The 26,040-nt window shown below is 29.4% G+C and overlaps 1 protein-coding gene and 1 non-coding gene across 2 annotated transcripts in view; both read left to right on the plus strand.

The window, feature by feature from the left end:
• The window catches only part of LOC123294101 (tumor necrosis factor receptor superfamily member wengen), a 203,237-nt gene that overhangs the window by 46,638 nt on the left and 130,559 nt on the right, over positions 1-26,040 (plus strand). The gene's annotated exons all lie outside the window — the stretch shown is intronic.
• Positions 25,382-25,572, plus strand: LOC123294333. Its single transcript, XR_006535086.1, has one exon. It is a non-coding gene; the product is annotated as a U2 spliceosomal RNA (small nuclear RNA).

Raw genomic sequence — 26,040 nt, forward strand, 5'->3', positions numbered from 1 at the left:
TTTATCGAAATTCGAAATAAAATGTTTTTGTGATTTTTTCAATACAGAAAGAAAATTGAGAAAAGGTCGCGAAAAATTTGTCTACCTCAATTTTGGTACAGCACAAAACCAAAACCAAAATCGGATTCATAAGACCATTAAATGCATAAGGATCTATTAAAATTTCTTAAACAAAATGCTTATCGGACCCATTTCAGACAATTTCTTAGAAAATATTTGTTTAATTTTTTAACTTTGTTTTAACAATTTTTTACGAATTTATTTACTTGCTTTTTATATTTTATTTTCGTTTAGAATGAAAATTAACACTAACTGTATTTATTATCCAGAAAATATGACTATTTGACCATCCATAGTGCCTGGAATTCTAAGAAGAAAAATATAAAACTCAACCTTATTTGATCACTCTGAAAGGTTAACTTCTTTGAAATACACAGAAATTAAATGACATTAAGCATTCCTTTGTATTACTTTCTTTACTCCAAAGCAATATGTTTCCTGCGCCAACACCAACAAAATATGATATTTATGTTCCAAAATAACACATAAAATTTGCCAAATTTTAATTTATATTTAATAGACATTCAACTTATTACCAAATAAAATTGGATTGTGCTAAAACAAATCTTCCACGCTTTGAATAAAACTGTATTGTGCTACGACAAATCTTCCACTCTGAATATTTTCAGAACTTTCTGTAAAATAATACCTACGAATGCCAGACCATAGCATAGCTAATCCATACCACAATGAATAAAATACATTGTTTTGTTTAATCTTTAAGTCTCTCTAAATCTTAGTCCATAGATTAGAGATATCACATGTTTGTATATATTTGGGTTAATATCAATTTTATAGTATATGTACATTAGGGCTTTAGATTAAAATATCTTAGAAGATTTAGAAATGGCTTTTTTTCTATTTTAATCTTTTTTTTTGTCGTTTTGAAAGAAGTGCTTACATAGTGTTTTTGGCCGAAGGTCGTTAAGAAATGTATGGGAAAATTTTTCAGTATAGTAATTCCAAAAATGCTAAAATTACTTTTCTGTGAACATAAAAATTGGGTGCAAAACGAATAAGAAAATCTATTAAATTAGTAGAAATAAGTGTATAGAAAAATGCTGGCGAATTCCTGTCTTTTACGGCACTTTGAATTGTAATTTCATATTTTTTTGGAACCTTTCAACTAAGTTTTATATAAAAAAATTTTATTATTCGATACAATTTATTAATTAATTCAATAAAATTATTTAAAATGTTTATTTTTCAAATATACTTTTAAATCCAGAAAATTAATGGCTTTTCCAAATTCCTTTATTGTTTGGATGTATGAAACATAAATGAAAAATGTTGGATTTCAAACATTTTTAAATCAAGTTGCAATACAAATGTGCAAACAATAGTTCATGTGTGCCATATGCAAAAATATTTAAAAAAAAGTAGTAGTACGGTGGAGTTCAAAAAGAAAGACCCGATCTCTATGAAAATCACACGAAAGTTAACCAGTTGAAATTAATTGTATTCTATCAAGAAATAGAACCGACAAAAAATGCATAAACTAGTAAACAAGTGAAATTTACGAAATTTAAAAAACCCTCGACAAATTTTTCGGGTACGAAACCGTAATCTCTCACTTGGAACATATCTAAGAACACTTTCCAATAAATTACCTTTCAAACGAAAAAAAAATCAAAATAGGTTCATCCGTTTAAATTGTACGATGCTACAGACAGACAGACATACACACATAGCGATCAAACTTATAATACCCCAATTGGTTCGGGGGTTAAAAATAGTTAATAATACCGACTCCAATTTATAATTTTCTTGTGAGCAATTACGTTTTGAACTCGACGCTAGCCATATCCTTAGCTAAAAAAAATCGATTCATTGACGTCCACTACGTCCTCTTCAATTGCTCACAAGGGAATAATTGATTGGAGTCGTGACTTTAAAATTAATTTTTAGTTCCCAAAAACAATTTCTAATTATTCATTAGAACTTTATATAATATTGTTCAAACATCATTTTAGGATTTTGTTAAGGTCAAAAATTAAATTTTTAACATTCAAAATGACATTTTTGGAATTTTCCCAAACGTTAAACTGTCAATAACGTAGCTTTAATTGGTTCAAAATATAGATATATTTGAATGTTTCTTTGGAATGGGAGAGGGTATACAAAAATTGGAACAATAGGTTTTTTTAACACATACGAAATATAAATCTGTAAGATTTTCTGTACAAGATACAATTTGCAAAATAAAATACCTCTGACTCCAGGGATATGAAGGGAGGAGTCTAATTTATAATATGTGTTTTAGCAGAATAGCGTAATAATAATCGAAAAAGGTGGTAATAATTTGATAATTAAATAAAGAAAAAAAATTAAATCATTTTAAAGTCTCTTTCATAGTTTCATGTTATTAAGTGACTCTTACTACGGTCTACTGACGATCATTGGTGTTGTGAATGAACAAATTTTGCCATACACATATCTTCCGAATAAGCCCTCAGACCGAAATTTGGTCAGGAGCATTTTCTCTCTTTTTTCTTCAGCTCTTTCCGAAAATGAAGAAATCTGCAGTCAATTATAGAACAGCCTGTATACATATAATAATAACAATTATATTTTTATGTTTAACTTAAGGCTTCCGATTGATGAATGATAATCAGTGATGTTATTATTTTTCTAGCCTTGATTTTATTTTAATGAACATTTGTGTACTATAAGAACCAAATATTTTAATTTAAAATTTATCGATATTTTGAAAATAAATCGGTATAAAGTTTATTTATCTAAATCTATATATATACATATTTTTTTTACATGTTAATTTTTACCATATTGCAGCTTCTGAGTGTGCTTTCTCAATTATAAATTTATTATTTTAAATTAAACAAAATTTTCGATTTTATCAAAATATTGTTTTAAATAAATTATTACCATAGTTTATATGCAATTTTCAGAAATAATTTTGCTTTTATATATTATATTGCTCCTGTGTTATGGTTGCTATATTTAACTATTATATGTTGAACATCTCTTCTCTATATATTATAAATGCGAAAGTAAGCATGTTTGTTTGTTGGTTTGTTAGTTCTTTTGTTTGTTTGTTACGCTTTCACGCTTAAACTAGCGAATGTTTTTTAATGAAACTATACAGCAATATAGCTGATATATCAGAATAACACATGAACTATAATTTATAAAGATATATTTAAAAAAAATTGAAAAAATTAAATTTAATTTGGCATTTGAAATTACCATAAATTACAGATTTTTGTAAAAATAGTCAATATAAAATATTTCAAGGCCATCTTCTCTGATATACTCAATAAATAATTACTATTATACATTTAAAAAAATTATGTATTTTACCTTTTTAAAACACTAAACCATTATTTAGTGTTATAGAAAAGGGATAAGCGGGAGCAATCTTTATCAATCTTGACTTTTAAACCCAGCGAAGCGGGTGGGTATCACTCTAGTAATTAATAAATTTTCATTTGTGATTGTTATTATATTTCCAATTATTTTAAATAATAACTTTATTATTATAATATTTTCAAATATTTTTAATTGATTTTGAATTTGTAATAATTATTTTTTATTTTAAACAAACTCAACTGGGCCTCTCAGCCCACTCTAATATATAAATAGTTTTGAGTTGTAAATTAAAATTTTAATTTTCAACTGACGAAACAATAAAATTGTGTTTTCATTTCAATGATCATTAAAACAATCGTTTTAATTGCGGGGAGACATAAGATTCATATTAAATATTATTGTAGGTCTCCCGATCAACGACTCTTGCCTGCACAGTTTCGTGTGGTCGCTCATTTGATATTATAGGCTAGGTTTTTCTTCTGATTATTAATGGGCCTTTGCCCTAAAATTTTTTTATTGCTTCTAAGTTCGTTATCGAGCCAAAATATCGTGCGAAATCAATTTTTGGAAAACATCAATAACCACGAAAATATGATGGATTTAAATGTACAAATAGAAAGAAAAAAAATAACAATTGGTGACATCCAAACCCGCAAATGCCATATAGATTATATATCAAAAGTTGTTTTGCAAGAATAAAATAAAAAAACTTATTTAATTGCTGAAGTCTCTTATGTTATCAATCGATGTTTATTTTGATTCCAGGTCTTGTCATAAACATTTTGAAAGGGCAGTTTATATTGTAGGTCAGGCATGGGCAAACGTGGCTTAGAGAAGTCCCTGAGACTTCTGTATCTAAAATACGAGTAAGACAGTGAACCTAACCAGTGATAACCAAAAATACGGGTAAGACAGAGAGACAACATTTTTTTCTACCTATCTCCTTACTATAAGAGAGACTGAGATAGGTAGAAGAGTCATATACACGTCTCGCTTCCTCTTCAATGAGCAATGAAGACTTGGATAAAGAGACACACAATAAAGTTTATGGCACACAATGAAGTTGTAACAATGGTGACTTCGATTTAAAATAATTCGCCCATGTCTGCTTTGGGTACTATTTAAAAAAAGGTCATGTCTGAATTTTATCTCCATTCCAAGATTCTCTAATTTATTATTTCGATCAGTTATGCACTGTGAAGTACCTCATTCTACGAAAATAATTAAGTAAATTGTTTATATTTTAACTCGATATTAATTTTCTAACAATAAAATTTAAATAGAATGAAAGCATTAATAATTATTATTTATTAATAAATAAAATAATTATTATGATTTTAAAAAGTAAAAGCAAAACAACGTAGGTAAATAATTATTGTTTGTATATTACTATTAAAACGAAGGCATTGTATTTAAAAATCATAAGATGCGTGGAAGAGTGAGTACATTCACATTTGAATAAAATTAAATAAATAAATAAATATAAATAATAAAATAAAATATGTAGTATTTATCGGAACAATTGAGAAGATGCCAGAATTGTAGAAGAAAACTATAAGAATATAATAATGAACAACTAACAGCAACTACACAAAATACATATAATAAATATTATGTGTTTTTTTATTAATATTTATAATACTACAAATCTATACGATTGGACAATATCATTTATTACTAAATGAATCGTGTGTATCCCTAGATATATTTTATAAATGTGAAAGTAATGATGTTTGTTTGTTTGTTTGTTAGGCTTTCACGCTAAAACTAGCGAATGGTTTTTTATGAAACTGTACAGCAATATAGCTCACATATTAGAATAACACATGAGCTATAAATTAAAAAGATATAAATACTATAAAAGAAAATTTTGTTTAAATAAATTTAATCTGTCATTTACTATTTTAAATTTTTACAGAAGTCTTTAGTATATGGTTCAAAATGATTATCACAGATGGAGCAGAGTTATGATTATCATTTTGAACCATAAAATTAAGATTTCTGTAAAAATTGTTAATTGTAAATGTTCATTCATGGCTATCTTTTCTGATATACTCAATGAATTATGAAAACTTTGCAATTTAAAAAATTGAAAACTGTGCATATCTTTTAGCTGCGAAAACAATCCCTTCAAGTGTTACGGAACGTTGATAAGTCAGATCAAAAGAGGTGGAGGGTATAAAGCGGTGGCTTTTACTTTTAACTCAGTGAAGCGGGCTGATATCAAGTTAGTTTGATTATATGTCAAGCTGCTTAAAAATATGACATGACTTTTCATAAATGAATAGTAAAAATTTTATGAAAAGTTGAAAAGTCAGTCAATAGTGAAGTGTTTCTTTGATCCTATGGATTTTTCAACAAGAGTATCTATTTCAAAGATATGGGGTTTCGGAAAGGCGCCAAATTTAAGTGAGATTTTTAACTTTTCCGGTTTTTAACTTTTGATTTCGACTATACCACTAAACCAAATTTTAAGTTTTATATGTTTATTCGACGCAGAATTTGATCGTCTTTAATATTCAAAGGATGGCATTTTCCGATCGTCGTACCGTTTTGTGCTACAACTACAAATTAAAAAAAGGCAAAAATTTTGCGGTTATTTTGTGCAAAATTTTAAATCAATACTCCTATAAATAACGACAATATGAAGGTGTCTTCATCTTAAATGCGACACACTGTATCTTATAAATGTTTTACTCTAGTTATATAGATGGTTCACTTTTTTAACCAAAATATGAACTTTAAATTCAACCTACCACAAATTGACAAATGAGGTCGATCCTTAATATTTCGTCTAGCGTCAGAGATGGTTAGGGATATCGAACAAAATTATAAGAAAAAGTTGCTTAGAATATTTTTTTATACTCATATACCGATTTTCATGACAAAATTCGAAATTTTAATTTTTTCATTATTATGATCTTTACTCAAAATTATTAAAGTTTATTGAAGTATTTGAATACATAACAATATGAAATTATCAATTTTTCCAGTTTTTACATTCTGTAGCACACTAGTTGTAAATTTAAAACATAAACTTTTAAACTTGTGTGGTAGGGAATGGTAAAACTGGACAAATTCATAATTTAATAGTGTTATATGGATTCAAATATTTCAATAAATCTGTAATAATTTTGAGTAAAGACCACAATAATGGAAAAATTAAAATCCCGAATTTTGTCATGAAAATCGGTATGTGGGTATAAAAGAATATTCTAAGCAACTTTTTCGATATCTCTAACCATCTCGGACGCTAAGCAAAATATTAAGAATCGACCCTATTGGTCAATTTGTAGTAGGTGGTGGAAATTAAGGTAGAGGCGCATATAAAGTGGATTGATTATAAAATTTACATATTTTATACTACGTTCTACAATAAAATAAAATACGATTCATTATTAATAAATTGAAATAAATATAAATAAATTTTATACAATATTTATTGCTATCAATATAAATATGTTTTAATAATCAACTCACGAAAAGCAAACCTTGACTTCCGAGCTGCCTCTCAGGAAGTGACGTACATGTAGCATGATAGTTCTTCGTATACAGGTACAAATAAAAAATATTATGCTTAGGTATATAACTTACTATATAAATATTACTACTATACGCGTAGTATAGTAGTTTTTAGCTTCATAACTTTCCTATGTTCGTACGCATATATTTACTTACTAAACGAAACCCATCGAAAGATTAATGGGACAATAACTATCCATTTATTAAAAGGTTATCTTTTAAAAAAGGTATACTTGATCAATCGAAAATCAATGGTATAATTATATTTTTTTGACAAAATAGTTTAGTCGCAGAAACGAAACACTAAAAACGGTAAAAGTTCGAAAAATTTGAACAGTAAGTCGGGTTTTAATGCGGTTTTCGGCATTCGATTCGTTAGAGCGATAGGAAATTTTGTGGCTTAAATTGATTTATAAGAAATTTTAAATATGCAATTTGTATAAATAATATGAATTTTAAAATTGCATTTTAAATTAACCGTAAATATACTAATTTCACAATTCAGTTATTATACCATGTATATATGAAATATACATAGTATATTAAGTTTCGTCCCAAGTTTGTAACGCTTAAAAATATTGATGCTACGAAAAAAATTTTGGTATAGGTGTTCATAGAATCACCTAATTAATCCATTTCCGGTTGTCCGTCCGTCCGTCTGTGGACACGATAACTCAAAAACGAAAAAAGATATCGAGCTGAAATTTTTTCAGCGTACTCAGGACGTAAAAAGTGAGGTCAAGTTCGTAAATGAGCATCATAGGTCAATTGGGTCTTGGGTCCGTAGGACCCATCTTGTAAACCGTTAGAGATAGAACAAAAGTTTAAATGTAAAAAATGTTCCTTATAAAAAAATAAAAAACTTTGGTTTGAAACATTTTTTTGTAAACATCATTGTTTACCCACGAAGGCGTTAATTAGGTGCAAATTTTATAGTATGTATTAATATAGGAATATCAGTTGTGTGTGTGTCTATTTAAAAGTGAATATCTTTTGTTAATTACGTGACGACAAAAAAACAAACGACTGCGCATAAACACTGTCTATACATGGTATTTCTACAATTAACTCAGTCAATTATTTGTTTTCACTTTTTAGTGATGAAAATGATTCCAAACTTGTTACACGGAGTTCTTTGGGGCGCTGAACACGAATATCGCGCCTAGGTATCCGATGTACCTAGGGCCCAGAGTAAACGGTATCTCCGTTGTCTCCTGGAGTTTTCGGGAAATTCGCTATATAGTCCAGGTACCTAGGATATTAATTCTCCCACGATATTCAAATCCCAAAAAACACCGAGTAACAAGTGCAACAAATTTGGAATCATTTTTATCACTGTTAGCCAAATTGTGAATTTAGTATATTTACGGTTAATTTAAAATGCAATTATGAAATGCATATTATTTATGCATATTGCTTATAAATCAATTTAGGGCTAAAATTTCCTGATGCTCTAACGAATCGAATGCCGAAAACCGCATTCAAATCCGGCTTACTGTTCAAATTTTTCAAACTTCATTGCTTAGTTTCTGCGACTTGTTAGTATCTATAAGAGATGTCATACCACATTAAACGACAGGTGAGACAATTAGAGAGAAAATGAAACATCGCTTCGTTTTTTTTATTGTAGTATTTTCTTCAATAGCCGCGACGCATTGGTACGGACAAACGTTCTGCATGTTTGCCTCCGCACAAGTGTCATATAATAGCTTAGATACTTCCTAGATCTTTCAAAGGCATAGACATTTCATTTTCGCAACACTAATAAAGTATCGATAGAATGTACTGACCATTTGTAGCTAGCAATATCACAAATACATTACTCTCTCCAACTAATAAAGACCTTTTTTTATATCGGATTGTTTGTAGTTTTAACGATCCTACTGGCTTTGCAATTGTCTGAAATTTCTTCGATTATTGTTCAACTTATTATCAATATTTTACCTGGATGATATCTAGGAGACCCGGGGTCATTTCTCGGTACCGAAATCAATTATAGGGGCTCTATACATATTAACATAAATTGTAGAGAAACAAATAAAACAACCAGAATAAGATACACAATCGGAGAGTTGTTGGCGTAGCTAAAGTAATCTATCGGATATGGTAACCATAGATCTAATTGATCTTGTTAAGATTAATTAGAAATAAAAATCACTAGGTCGTTACAAATCAAACCAAGGGGCATTGAACAGATAATAGTCAAGACAATTGTTAATAAAACAAAAAAAAATTAACACACAATATCATCCTACCCTCTTACATCCCCCGTTTTAAAGATTTATTGTTCATTTGTTTAACCTTACTGGTGTTTGTAAATATTTTATGTACTTGTATACAAAGAGGACGTACCTTTACATTAAAGTAAGGGTCAAGTTTATTTTTTACTTCTTCAATTCATCTGGGGAATTTTTCCAAGGTGTATGTGGGTTTTTTATTTTTATATTACAGTTACACGCTATGCTGTACAAAAGAAAAAATTGTTGTATATTCTCAGGGGTAGATTAACATCTTTTATTCATTAATTTTGGTTGTTTGAAAAATAAAATTGAATAATTAATTTTAAATGTTGGTTGATTGTAAAAATAAAATAAATTTTTGCTTGATTATCAAGAGATTTTATGGTGAAAAAAGGTTTCATGAAAAATTGATATTCTAGTCAGTGACGAATATCCGATGCTTTTCGAATTATTTCATAATCCCAACAGATTTAGGTTATGTTGTTCGATATTTGCTGCGTATATTCCGTTTAAAATGATAATAAAGGTTATCTGTAAAGGTAACAGATTTTCCAAAGCCCCTCGGAGAAAACAGATATTTGTTGTGTTTTGAAAATTTGTGATTTAATATCCTTAAGGTGTACTTTTATGATGAAATAGTTTCCGCTCAACCAAGAAATAGCTTTTTGTTTTATAAAAATTCATTGAGCTACTAGAATTTTTTTCTAGATTCTGAATTTGTATTTAAAGATTCTCAAGAGAGATAATATTCAAAAATAAAACATATCCTTAAAACTTTCTTTAAATTTTCCTACGGAAATGAGTTTCCATAAATAGTGAAAATTAAGTGGAGATAGATTTTTAGTTTAAAAAAGTTTAAATAAAAAACACACTTCCGTCAGGAATTAAGCCCCCTCCCCTTCCCGGTGGTTCTTCTTATCGCGGTAAATATCTTTCCGTTTGCCAACGGATGCAAGTAATATAATAATGAGGACCAGCCTGAGCAATCTAGTTAGTATAAATTATAATAAAACCAGTCAAGTGCGAGTCGGACTCACACGTGATGGGTTCCGTAGTCCCCTCATACTCAATACCAGCATGATATTTTTTTTAAAATTTGCTTGGTGTCGTTTTTAATTTTCCACTTTAGTTTTACTATTATAGCGTTATTATTATTTTTGTTATAGCGGCAATAGTTTAATATACACTCCACTGAAGGGTTTCGTCGGTTACCCTTCGGATGTAAAACTTCAAAATTGTGAATAACAGTTAAAAATATAGAATTGTGCACATCCATCGTACTTCTCAATGATTTTTTTAGTAGGAAACTGATCCGGAAAGAAAGAAGTTGTGGATTCGATCTTTGCTTGAGTGTTCTGTTCACTATGTCAGTAATAGAACCTAAATTCTGCTATTATCCATCAATGAATTTCGTCCCTATTTTTTATCTTCCGATGCAAAAAGATGGGTGTTTGACCACTGTGTGTGTACGGCATCGTAACTTCTAAATGCATGAACTGATTTCGATATTTTTAAAGGATAATTTAGTGGAGAGTGTCCTTAGCTATTTTTTCTAGAAAATTTGCAAGTTAGGGGAGGGCTACAGGTTTTTTTTTGTTTTCATTAACTTTTCTTATTATACCCAGCTGTTATTTAGTTTTTTCTCAAATAAATAAACAATCGCTCTCAAATATTGATACAAATTAAAAACGTTTGTTATGCAACTTTAATAGAAAAACAAATTGACCATTCTACTCACTTCTGCAAAAAAAAAAAAAAAAAAAAAAAAATGTCACACACACAAACTCTTTGATCATTTTCAAACCAATAAAATTGCACACCCACTCATATTTTGTAACAAAAATACTTTTTATAATATTTTTAATTCATAGATATGTGTCGACATAAATGATTACTGACAACTTGTTTATAAATTTTTCAAACAAAATATATAATTGACAGGCTTTAATGTATTATGGAATAGAAATTTTCATTTCAATTTTCAAAATAATTTATTCACGTCTCTATAAAAACATGCTGGTTCAGATGATTATTTTTTATTTAAATTTTAACTATCTCAATGTCACAAAAAATGCACGGATTACATATAATACTAAATATAATCCGTGAATTTTTTGTCACACAGTATACATGCTTCCGAAAATTCTTGGTTTAGAGAATTATCTTATTTTGTTTAAATTTTCCGTTGCCTAACAATTAGGAAGCCTTGGAGAAAAACTTATACTGGAACTTAGTGTAATTAATTCAAGAATTACTCCTACAGTAAGTTTCGATTTTTTATTAGCACAAATAAAGTATCTCACTCATTTTGTTAAAATAAATTCCCTTCAGGACTTAATAAAACAAAAACGAGAGGGGTCGTCGGACACCTGGTAGGATCTATATTCTTTTCGTACGCTGGTACATTAAAATGTAGTGCTTACTATTTTTTTTAATACAAAATATTTTTCTGAAAATTTAAGGTATTGATTTTAGAAGTCAAATACTTGTTTGATTAGTTAAAAAATTTAATTATATAGCTACTTTTACTTTATATTGTATGAATTAATTGTAATATTAGTTTAAAAAAGACATTCTGCTGATTAAGTAGTCAACCCAATATGTGCGTACGTTTAGTTTGGTCAGGATATTTATTATGACATAACATAAAAATTTCTTTGTACTTACTTTAAATTATCTCTGTTATCTTTAACTTTCACAGCTCAATTTTTAAATGATAAAATATAAAACTTTGACAAAAAGTTACAATTTGACAAATTATAAAAAAAGTTTTGCATTTTCTCAAAACTCATGGCAAGTTGATTGAAAAAGTTTTAGTTTCCTAGGTAACATAAAAGAAAATAGTCAGTTTGGTGTGTCGTTTTTTTTGTGGCACTTTTTTGATTTTACCTCTAATCTCTTACCTTCTTAACAAATCAGAACGATAACGTGCAATGAAGAACATAGTTCCAAAAGGGAAATCTTTTAATAAAATGCATAATACAGAGCCCAAATAAATGCTCATTTTAAATTGAATAATAAATATCACTCATATTCCTTTTTTCCCGATTTCGGTCTTACTCCACCTTAAGGAATATCTTTTGGCGTGCATGGCTGCTTATTCCGCATACGAATGGCTACTTAACCTCAATGGGGTTTCTCTGACATATGCCTTAACAGAGGCCAGCCACATCATTATTTGTTCATCTTTATTTATTTAACTACATTCGTATATATACAATTCCATTTTATGATGTGGGTGGAATCGGTTACTTCGTTACGACAATGTTATCAATTCTGCACCCCCATTAATTATAATTGTTCACACTGCCGCTGCCTGAACTCGAACCTCCCAGTCAGTAGCCAAACGGTCAAAGACTAACGCTTTAGTCCGCTCGACCACTGAGCCGGTGTATATTTAGATGCGAATAGGTATCAAAATTTTTGTGAACCATCCATTTTGAGAATATTAATATCTATTGAATTCTACATAAAATATTATTGGGCAGATTTTCAAATAATCCAGGAAACGTAAACACATATGTACAAATGATTTCCTTTCAGAAAATATTAAAAGTTTTTTTTTTATTAGAAAAAAAGCAAAATTTTCATATTTAATTTTATGAATGACGTCAAATAGTCGTTAACAAATTGCCATCTTCTTCGTTTTAAAATTAATTATTTCCACAAAATTATTTCAGTTTTTTTTTAAACAAATATTGTAAATGTAAAAACACCCACATTAAAAATTATAATTTTAAATCCGGTGATGTCCTAGTTACATAAAAATTTTAATCATGACAGTCATTCAATAAATAGGATTAAATAACTCACTTTATTTTTATATACGCAAATAATTATTTAGGAGTATGAAGAGGGAACAAACTCTCAACTCAGAAATAAGGAGACTTCATAAGATGGCGTATGTATCATTTTATCTACTTCCTATTTTGTTTGAACCATAAAAATGTCTCTTTTTAATTTTCGTTCCTGGGTTCAAAATTAGTATTTTTATGAAAACCTTTAGTTTAATTAACTTTATAATTTCAGAAATGAAACACTAAATCAAAACTTGATTTGTTACTCGATTAATTATTTGGTAAATCTTCAAACAATGAAAAAAGAGATTTTACTTCGAAAATCGAGTGAATGAATTTTAAAAACACTATTTTTAAAATACGATTTATCATTCTAGTACTGTGGGCTACTTTTTATACAAATCACCGCCTCAAAGGAATTAAACTATGGTTTAGACTTTAGAGGAAGTACACTTTTTTATTGAAAATAAAGTGTTTTGTTTCGAGTCTGAAAACAAGGAAGGTATTTGTATGTATCAGGTGGGCCTAAAAGAAAATTTTTTCTGTTTCATAAGATCTTAGAAGAAAAGTTTGTTATAAAAGTCCAGAAAAGTGAAATTTCGTATGACCTTTGATAATATCGTATTCGCACCGTGTATGAGTTTTATTGGAGGCGTTTCCATGGTACCGATACACTACTTTAATTATGGAACTGTATGGATGCATATACAATTGTATGGATTGCATTTGTGACTTACATTGAAAATTTAATATTATTGTCTCACAAATTTAAATAAATAATTATGATAATTTACTTTTGAAAAATAATATTTGTGCAATTTGATTTCTTATTTTCACAATTTTTAATGCATTAAGTTTAATTAATTAGTGTTTTTCAATAATTTTAATTTGACATTTACTATAACATTAACATGTAAAGAATTGCAAATTAGTCATAACAGCCTCCTTTAATGCCAAAATATTTCACTGGAAGCGCTGGCATCGATTTTATTGTCCCTACCATGACTACGCACACAACGAATAAATAAGAATGAATTATAAATTTTTCGAATAAAATTGAATGATCGACTCAATCTAAAGTATTCTCATCTTTCCTTTTATTGAATTAGTTTCGAGTAATTTGTATAAATATAAATATTCTCTTTCAATTCAAAAAAATTTATATATATATTTTGTTTAATGTAATTTACAAGAAACGTATCCCAATCATTTTCATTAAAAAACATTTCCAAAAATCAAACATTGTATTCAGACGCATTAATCGCTTAAAATAATTAACACGTTTATATATTTACGGAAGTTATTAAATTTAAACGTGCCTGTATGATCTTTAACAGTAATTAATTAAAATTAATGAACAAATATGTGTTATTTTAAATAAATATTTTTTTGTTTGTACAGTAAAATGAATGATAGGAACAATCGAATTGACACCCACGCTTCCAGTGGATAATTTTGGGGTTGAAAGGCGCTGTTATGACTAATTTTTAATTGTTTACATGCAAATATTATAGTAAATGTGTAATAAAAAATATTGACAATTATTAAACTTGTTGCATTAGAAATTGTGAAAATAAGAGGCGAAATTGAAAATATAATTTTTTTGATGTAAATTAATATAATTACTTACTTATTTAAATTTGTTAGAAAATAATATTAAATTTTCAATCTAAACCATACATGCAATCTATATAATTATATGTTCATCCATAGAATTATATAAATAATGTAGTGTATCGTTACAATGTAAACGCTAACAATAATACACATACACGAAGCAAATAAACACAGACTTCTCCAGGAATCTTTCTTTAAGAGACAAATAAGTTTCTATATTATAATAATTATTGAGTCGAAAAAATAATTATCCAAATTTAACAAAAAATATGCATCTATAGAAATTAGTAAAGATAAATGACCCTCGATTTATCATTTTCATTATACTTACCAAAATAATTACCATTATTTGGAGGTCATGGAAATCGGATGGGATTTTCAAGAACACAGACAGAAAAATAGATATTGCTCCCTGAAACAGATACCTTATTTTATCAGAGAAACAAAAAATTCAGTTAATAAAGCAATATATTTCAGTTTAAATTATGCAAAAATATTTCTGTGTACTTTAAAATTTAATTTTCGATATTTTTATTCACACACTGGTATTTACTTGAGAGCCAACCTATACTTGAAATTTACGTATTAATTTAGTGAAAACAATTTGTTATGTCAAATGGTTAAGTACAATTTATATTCATCTCAATTGAAAAGGGTTTGAAATTATGTGACGTATAACTTTAGAAGGAAAAGGATGATTCTTCTCAGGTGTGATAAATACATAGTTTAATCCATTTGTGATTGGAGTATTTGTTGTCAAAGAATATACGGTTGATTGATATTTTTGTTTCATTATACCATGTATAAATGAAATATACATAGTATATTAAGTTTAGTCCCAAGTTTGTAACGCTCAAAAATAATGATACTAGGAAAAAAATTTTGTCATAGGTGTTCATAAAATCACCTAATTAGTCCATTTCCGGTTGTCCGTCCGTCCGAAAAATTTGAACAGTAAGTCGGGTTTTAATGCGGTTTTCGGCATTCGATTCGTTAGAGCGATAGGAAATTTTGTGGCTTAAATTGATTTATAAGAAATTTTAAATATGCAATTTGTATAAATAATATGAATTTTAAAATTGCATTTTAAATTAACCGTAAATATACTAATTTCACAATTCAGTTATTATACCATGTATATATGAAATATACATAGTATATTAAGTTTCGTCCCAAGTTTGTAACGCTTAAAAATATTGATGCTACGAAAAAAATTTTGGTATAGGTGTTCATAGAATCACCTAATTAATCCATTTCCGGTTGTCCGTCCGTCCGTCCGTCCGTCTGTGGACACGATAACTCAAAAACGAAAAAAGATATCGAGCTGAAATTTTTACAGCGTACTCAGGACGTAAAAAGTGAGGTCAAGTTCGTAAATGAGCATCATAGGTCAATTGGGTCTTGGGTCCGTAGGACCCATCTTATAAACCGTTAGAGATAGAACAAAAGTTTAAATGTAAAAAATGTTCCTTATCAAAAATTAAACAACTTTTGTTTGAAATATTTTTTCGTAAACATCACTGTTTACCCGTGAGGGCGCCAATTAGGCGGAAATTTTATAATATGTGTACAAACGTACAAACTATACACTAAATGTCGGTCGGTAATGCAGAAACCTATAAAGTCACATGTTTGTATGTGTAATGTGATAAAGAAATCAACACTGACTATGCATGGTATTTCAACAATTAACTAAGTCAATTGTTTGTTTTCACTTGTTTTAATACTACGTTTAGAATAGTATTGATTCCAGAAAATAATATTTTAACTTATATACGAGTGAAACAGTCCGGGTTCACGTTAATTAGTGTCATTCAATATGTGATACTCTATGATGTTTTACACCAAGATTAAATCTCGTACACCCAATCAGAAAGCAGATTTGAATCCCTGAAATTGACATAAGTTCGAGGATGTTTTTTTGAGACATGACTGCATTGTGAAACATGAAGAAATAGGTATTGATAGACATATACTCTACCTTGCACCAAATTTCGACCACCCATCTTCATTCGAGCCCCGATAATATTACCAAAATTCATTGGAGCCTTGTAGATGAAATTTTGGATTTCATCAGTGAAGGTGGATGAAATTTAAGTGACTGATTGGTCTGTCGATAGGTACCTACGTATCTGTCTCCCCAGAATTATTTCAATTTTGCGAGATTATATTTCCAGGGCTACTAGATCGCGCCTTGGTCTGAAAAACAGCTGAAATGATGTATGTTTTACTGGCATTAATCTGAGTTCTGGAATTAATCAACAGTTTTCAAAAATCAAAAAGATCGGCTTAATTAGTATAAGAAACAATTCAGCAATATAAAAAGCCGTGTGCTTCAAAAAAATATTTTTATTGAGAAGAAAATAAGATATTTCATTTCGACATTTCGTTTTTTGTATTCCCTTATAGTGTTATTACATTTTGAAACCATTTCAATATTGAATAGTGTTAATAAATTTTAAAAATAATTGAAATTATAGAAAGAAAAAATTTAAATGTAATAAATGTTAATAAATTTTAAAAATAATTGAAATTATAGAAAGAAAAAATTTAAATGTAATAAATGTTAATAAATTTTAAAAATAATTGAAATTATAGAAAGAAAAAATTTAAATGTAATAAGAAACTTAAAATAATTATTATTTTAAAATATGAAATACCTTGTAAGCGAGTAAATTTGAGTGTATCTATATTTTTCTGGATAATGAGCAGGTAATATAAAACACTTTGTAAAATGTATATAAAATTTAATTAGTAACAAAAGAATATTTCCTTTTATATTTAATATAGGAAACTTCTACATATTAGACTTTAATAAACTTCAATATATTCTAATAGGAACAAAGTAAGTACTGCGTTTCAACATAACGAAAATATACAGAATACATAAAAATATTATTATACATTAAATTCTATCTATGTGAAATTCATAATCGTACGTTTAAAATACAATTTAGGCACAGTGCCAGATTTAATTAGTGTTTACGTAATTTAAAATGTAGCTCTAATGTGCATTGAAACCGTTGGATATGTGCAGGCCTAACGAACGAGACTCGGCTTTTCCTAGAAAAAGGCCTGTAAATCGGAGCCACGAAACTTTTGTTTTTTTGTTTTTTACTATGAAAAAACAAGTGGTTTGATAAATTTTTTCTAATTGCGTAAGTTTCAAACGCATAGTTAGTTTCAAAGTTGAAAGTCAATTTTTATTAAGTAAAAGCAAATTTATATCAAGCATATTACAATAATTACTATGTTATAACAACATATTGGCGATTCATAATAAGAAATTAACTTTTATTTAATAATAATTGTAAAGTAGCATCATCAATTTTTGGTAGTTAAGACTTCCTGTTTCAAGTTCAGTCGATAGCATAATAAAAATTGCTAGATTTGGGCTGATATTTCTCTCTTTATAATTTTTTAAAATTTATGGCCACGCAAAACTTTTTACGAGTTGTTCAATTTCGAGAATTCTTAAATTATTGGATAGGTTGTACTTTGAAGTTGGTATCATATAAAAAGCACCCTACGCATTTTTTAGAAATTATTTTGTATTTTTGATGTATAAAAATTATTTTCTACTTTTTAGTTCAGCTAATTACAAAAGCATGTTTTTTTATTATTTATACATTATAGTTATTATTGCGATAATAGTGGGATAATAGCATTATAAAGAAACGCCTGCGAAATTTGCACAAAGAGGGCGTAGCACAAGTTGGACAATCGCAGAAGTACGTTAAGAATGCGTTATCACACGTATATTGAACAAAACTTTAGCTACGCCTCTAAAATATGAAAAAATCGACAATTATTATTTAAAACTTGTCATGGCTTATTGAGAAAAATAGAAAATTAAAAAAGTTACTATAGTATTACGCCCTATTCATGTGCAATAATATTTGTATAAAAGTTGTATAGTCTTGAAGATCATATGAATAAACGTTTCATTGAAATATATCTTCCCTACATGTACCGTCGTAATAGAGAGTGATAGACGTAATATTTTACAGTATTATCCTTCAATTTTATACTATGTAAGGAAATAATGAACATGTAAAGTATACAGTTAATGTAATCAGTTCGACTTTTTATCAATTTTTTTATCTTAAAGAATACCTACTCCGTACCGTCAAATTTGAAAAAATTATAATGTAGAGCTTTATTAATTGTAGAGAGCTTTACTTTGTGAAACTTCATAATTTAGCATTTGAAGAAAATTGGTTTTTTCTTCCTCCTAAAAATAGTATAGAGCTTATTAATATTGAAAGAGACTTCGTCATATGCTCTGAAAATAAATATTTGTATACAATTTTTTACCCGACATCAAGGAGTGTGGCTTTGTTTTTTGCGTTTTGTTTGTAAATTTTTTGTTTTAAACTTTATTACTTCGTATCTTCACAACGGCTCAATAGATTTCAACATTTAAGGTATCACTATATTAAAAATCTAAGTGTTCTAGATAGGTGTTCAAAAAAACTAAACAAAATGACGGATTTTTGAAGAGAAATAGTAATACGCATAAAAAATTAACAAAACCGAGTAGAATATCAAAATATTGAAAATTAAAAGGGAATTACAAAAATATATATAAATAATAAATTGGTTTTAAAGTTTTAATAGAATATAATAAGATGTTTTTATTAGTGCTGGGACATAAAAATGTTTATAGGAAAGTAAATAATCAACAAAATTCAAAAACCCGACTGCGTTAAATAAAATCGGAAAAGAAAGAAAAAAGTCCAGCACCTAGTTTACAAAACACAAATTTTGCCATTCATGGGCCGCGTCTGTAAAATACTGGACTTGTTTGTTTCTTTTTAGATATTATTTAACGAGGTCGGGTTTTTTATTTTTAATTGTTCTGTTGTTGAATTTTTTCTCTTATCCTAGCTGCTTTTAATAAAAAACTATCTTTCAAAAGTTTTGGAAGTCCTTTTCTACCTCTATATTAAATTACCTAACATCGTTAAACATGAAAAATAATATTGAGAAAATAAAAATACAAAATAGCTCATTTAAAAAGAAACAGTACCTTTTAAGACAGTTTTATTTCTAATATTGAATTTAAAATAATGAGTGTGAAATTATTGTTAGATAGAAATAATGATGCATGTATCACTTACACAATGCTTTTCCCTGATGTAAATTGTGTTTATTTTTAAAAGAAAAAGAAAAAACTTTGAAAATCAAAGAACCCTTTGTTAAATACATTTTGTTCACACTTGACTGATTTTATTATATTGAAAATGTTTTATGAAAATTACAACATATGATGTAAATGTAATATAATATTATACAGTGAAAAGCTTTTATTATATAATGTTGGTTTATGAAATTATAACAAAAAGATTTTTGTAATAAAACTTTTCTATAGTTCGAACCTGTATTGTTTTTTTTAACCTTATATTCAGAAAAATTATTTAAAAATTAATTGAATACATCAATCCGCGTAAAAATCATCCCTCATAATTTTAAGTTTTTTTCTTACGATATGAACGAGCTATTGTTAAACTTAAAGAACCCCGTACAGTTAACATTGGATGTGCAAGCTCTTTTGATTAAAATTTCTTGAAACTCTTGATACAAGACATTATAGTTAATGTTATCCTGATCAAAAGTTCCGGGAAGTGCCCGGATTTGCCTACTTAAATTGTAATTCAGATAAAAATTTTTGTTTCTATTCAATTTTGCGATCAATTTGACCTTAAAAAAATTTTTCGATTTTCTAAAATTTTTGAAATTGGTACCCCCTTTCTTACAAAAATCATTTAAATAGTTAATTTGAATCTGAAAAAAACGAAAAATTGAATCAAAGGTATGAAACTATATATTGTCAGGCTTATACAGTTTCTACGATATATATTTTTTACAACTTGGCCTAGGCAGGGAAATACAAAATCGGGTAAGTATACCTATAGCCAATTATTTTGGATAACCATAATTCAAATCTAACTTTTAAATGTATATTCAAATCTAACTTTTAAGTATATTTTTTGGGCCAAGATGATCTTTAAATTTATTATGATTCAAATCAGAAAAAAACATTATTTTTCGATTCTCTCGAATTTTGTAAGGCGCACTTAAGAAATTTCGACAAATCGAGAGAGAACATTCAAATATTGAAGGCTTTTTCATACCTTGTTATATCATATTTTTTCGAATTCATTGGTAATATTCGAATATGATCTAGAAATTTCTTCTCTTAAACATTTTCGTGAAATAAAAAAGTTTATACTACAAGAAAATTCTTTTTAATAAAAACATTAACAAAGTAATTTAAAATAATGATGTACATAATGTGTGAATGCAAAAAAAACATTTTGAAACATCATTAATAGGCTGGAGACCACACACATAATAATTTAAACAATTTATTAATTTATAATAATGTAATGGTTATGCTTGTCTATAGTCCTGAGTAAAATTGATAAAAATGGGATTCATATCAAAAAGTTCCCCCATTTGACCCCTTTTTTAGTTATCACTGAAGCTTGAACATACACTGCTTAGACTACAAACGCTTTATGAAGAAACATTCTCCCTCGGTTGATAAAAACTACTCTCAAAGCCTACTGCGTAGAAGGATTCTCGAAGTCTAAGAGATTCATATCGATGGGATTGTTAAATTTTATGGAATTTTGGCTTCTTGCAGAAAATTTATTGGCTGTTTGGCGTTTCCATTAGTTATAATATTTTTTAGGAACAAAGGAATCATACACAGTGATATCATATTGCAACTTATGTGATTCCAAATTATAAATAGATTTATTCTAGTATATGGCACGTAAAAAAATCCATGAACCCTAACTTTTTGCACGCGGTAAATAAGATCCGGAGCCGCTGTGGAGATTTTTCTCGCAAAGGACACATATATGGCAGAGCAAGCATTTTCTAAATAGAGGGACAGGGAGACATAAAATGAGTAAAAATTAAAAAATTTTCTTCTTCTTGCCAAATAAGTTCTCTAACGACCGCACAAAATTTTGATAATGCTAGTAGACATATCCCTCTTTCCTTCGCGACTAATATCCTTGTTAAAATCATGTTACCCTTTTTGAGGAGGAGAAATTTCTGCCAGCAGTAAGGGGCAGAATTTTGCTCAATTCTATTAATTTACAACTCGGTAGAAAGGTATAGTTCATGGATTTTTTTTACGTGTGATATCCTAGAATAACTTTCTAGAGTGCTTTACTTAATCCAGTAATAATACTTATCCAGTAATAATATAGTCTAGGATCTTTCCCTGTACACAAATAATAATCTATTAAATGTTTTAATTAGTAACTGTACTTGTATGTGAACATTATAAACTTTTATGTGATAGTAATATATGTTGTATAATAATTGCATACCAACTAAGGTACAAAATAATTGTTATTACTTATTAGAATATAATTATTTTATTAAAATATAAATATGAAAGCATTCATTATCTTCGATATGAGAAATGAAACTTGAGAAATGTTAACCATCATATAGGGTGATTTATTATCTCTGTGACAAACCTTGAAGAATGATATAAACTTGAACATATAATTAAATCAGCCTATCACGTTTCCCCGTTTTCTTGTTTTTGCTTTGGAAGAGACTGGAAAATCTACTAGTTTTAATTAAATTGAGGGGATTTGATAAGGTTGTATGAAGTACAATCGAAAATTTCATTTCATTTTAGTCGACAAGAAAATACTATGTAGTTTTGTTTGGGACAATTGAAGTAGGGAGAAAATAAGATACAGTGTAATATTATATACCACTTTCTTACGGTGTTATTTTATTAATTTTAAAAGTTTCTATGTGTCGTGTAATTAACCGATAATTATTTTTAATGAAAGCATTATAATTACAATTTTTTCTTTTAAACAGAGCTACAATTGGCCAATTTTTGTGACGGAACTAAATCAAACAAGTCGTCTATATGAAGTGCAACCTCCCAAAATATGGAGACAAAAAATTAAATATGTTTTTAAATTATTATTTCGCAGATTATGAAAACAGTTTTCCATAACTGCCTTAAACACAGCAATTATAATTATTAAATTGTAACCACGATGTAAATGCTTAGAGACTAAACACGCCCTTTCTATGCAAGAGTATAACATGCTTGCGTACATGTAGACATACAGGCATCAAGCTACATTGTCCTGAATATTAAAAGTAAAGATTTGTTGAAAATTTTAATTCGAATCCATTACAATGACTCTCTTGCACTGGGAAGTGCTCTTTAAAAAAATCACTCTGTATAATCGTGATTTTATGCAATTAATTTGATGGAATTGTATAAGAAAGATATTATTGTTAATACCTATGTGTGATTAAACAAATTTATTATCTTTGTTTAATCTATTCATTAAAATTCATTTTATGTTATACTTAATAATAATATTAATATCTTTTATTAAAAATAAAATGACTTTCTGCAAGAAATATTTAACTCATGTATCATTTTTTCGCGAAGAATATAAAATTTTAATAGAATATAACTCTGAATAGAAAAGATAAAATGAGATAAATCTGAATTGAAAAAAGATTTATAACGTCTGAATACATTTTCATAAAATATAGCTAAGATAATTTTCGTTTGGTTGCCGTAAAGTCGATCGAATTTTTAATCAAAACAAAATACGGATTTAACAATAAAATTATCTTTGAAAATTGCCTACGCGGTTCTGAAAATGAATCTCAACAAAATTACTTTCTCAAATCATGTAATCTAAAAAAAAGAAAGGAACATTAATCTTGTCAGTTTTCCTTTAAATTGATTGTGTAAATGTATGTGTATTTATTTTTTTTTGTGGTTTCCCAAAAAAACTGGTGAACGCAAGCTAATAATAATAAAAACCATTATTCAAACCCAATAAAACAACATAAAATTGTTTCTATACCAATTGTACATAAATATTTATAGAAAATTTACATTCAATATAAATAAATAACAATCGGCGCGGACTAGATGTACATTGTATATGTGAGAGAAATCTTCTTGACATGGGTGATTCTAAAAAACGTGTACGAAAATGTCACGAGAAATAATTTTGAATAATTTTTTAAGTGAAAACTTCTTTTTATAATTGAACTTCTCCTAAACGGAAGGATCGATTTTTTGTGTATGTTCAAGTGTACGCGAGGATGATTTAGATTCACAACTCGATCCACTGCAAAATTTTTTCGTGCAAAATTAAAACCCATGAAATTAATGGTGTAAGCGCATATAAATAATATATTACATTACATCTTACTATTCAAATGTATTTATTTACGCTCCCACCATAATTATCTAGAATTGTGAACAGCTATTTGAATAGTTTTGAGAAATTATTCATTATTTTTCGGGTATTGTGAATAGGTATTTATTAGAGCTATATACGAACGCAGCGAGCTTCACTGCCAAAGGCTCCAGCTAGGACAAAGGCCTAATGCCAGGCTAAGGTCAAAGTCCAGGCCAAAGGCCAATTTATCCAAAGTTTTAAGATTTCACTTCCGTCGATAGTCCCCATGACTGACTATCTTGCTTTTTTAATCATTCTTCATACTTGCAATAAGTCAAAAGCTCAGTGGTATTTACCAAAAAGGAAAATATTTATAAACAATAACAAATAATCGTCAATATATCCCATGTAGGAACCGCCATAGTTGAACGACGGGGCCTAGCCTGGTCCAGTACTGGGGATCCCAGCTTTGGCGCCCCGATATTGGCCCATGCTTGAGCCAAGATGAAATAATTAGCATTGGCCGACCCAACGATTGCCCGAGCCTGGGACAAGGCTGGGTTGGCCTGCCTTGGCCGATCCAATGATTATCCAAGCCTGGGCCAACATGGGTTTGCCATAGAACGGCCAACGCAAGGGAGCCCAGTCTTGGGCCAAGACTAGGCATCCTAGCCTTGGCCAATCCAATGATTATCTAAGCCTGGGCCAACATTGGTTTGCCATAACACGGCCAACGCAAGGGGGCCCAGTCTTGGGCCAAGACTAGGCATCCTAGCCTTGGCCAATCCAATGATTATCCAAGCCTGGGCCAACATTGGTTTGCCATAGAACGGCCAACGCAAGGGAGCCCAGTCTTGGGCCAAGACTAGGCATCCTAGCCTTGGCCAATTCAATGATTATCCAAGCCTGGGCCAACATTGGTTTGCCATAGAACGGCCAACGCAAGGGAGCCCAGTCTTCGGCCAATACTAGGCATCCTAGCCTTGGCCAATCCAATGATTATCCAAGCCTGGGCCAACATTGGTTTGCCATAGAACGGCCAACGCAAGGGAGCCCAGTCCTGGGCCAAGACTTGGCATCCTAGCCTTGGCCAATGCAATGATTATCCAAGCCTGGGCCAACATTGTTTTGCCATAGAACGGCCAACGCAAGAGAGTCCAGTCTTGGGCCAAGACTAGGCATCCTAGCCTTGGCCAATCCAATGATTATTAAAGCTTGGGCCAACATTGGTTTGCCATAGAACGGCCAACGCAAGGGGGCCCAGTCTTGGGCCAAGACTAGGCATCCTAGCCTTGGCTGACAATATTCAATTATTGAAGGGAAATCGCAGAATAAATCGTCATATTATTATTATTATTATTATTATTATTATTATTATTAAATTAATTAAAATAAAATAAATTTTAAATACCTAACAAAAAATTGCATATACAACCAAAAGGTATACAATGCGCATGTGTAATACTGTTTATGGAGTAGGTACATGTACTTACAATAACTTCCTCCTTCTCTGTCTTTTAGTCACTATCCTTTTTACAAAATAATATTTATTTTTAAAACCTCTCACTAGTAAGATGTTCTAGTAAGGTGTATATAAACATACAATGTAATCGCTTCTCGGCTTAGTGAGCTAAGATCAACGTGTAGTTGATCTTATCAACTCAATATCTGATACGCCTCGCATTGCGAGACCAGTATATTAAACTATTATTTGGAACACGGTAGATTGTTAGGAGCTTGCTCCTCTTCTACCGCGGGTTGACTCAGTGTTGCAGTACAGCTGGGATTGGCCCTGTCAAATAAATCACAAAATAGAATTCTTCATAAAATAATCTTAAAACTTAACTATGACCTAGCCCTGCCAACCAGGCATGGGCCAGACTTAAAACTTAACTATGGCCCAGCCCTGCCAGCCAGGCATAGGCCAGACCTAAAACTTAACTATGGCCCAGCCCTGCCAACCAGGCATGGGCCAAACTTAAAAATTAACTATGGCCCAGCCCTGCCAACCAGGCGAGGGCCAGTCGGGGTAACCAGTCTTGGGCCAGCATTATCATTCCAGACTTTACCCCAGTCTGGGCCAAGTCTGGCTTACAAGTCTGGCCCAGAGTTCTGCATAGTTGGATCAAGCCTGGGCCAAGCCTGGGCCCGCCATACTTTCCTACATGGGATTCTCAAAGAAGAACTTAAATAAACTACACTCAAAGAGTGATTTTGAAATTAATATTCAGCTTCGGTGTCATTTGAGAATCAGATCATTTCCTTAGC

Source organism: Chrysoperla carnea, chromosome 2 (assembly GCF_905475395.1).
Source record: "Chrysoperla carnea chromosome 2, inChrCarn1.1, whole genome shotgun sequence".
Classification (NCBI taxonomy): domain Eukaryota; kingdom Metazoa; phylum Arthropoda; class Insecta; order Neuroptera; family Chrysopidae; genus Chrysoperla; species Chrysoperla carnea.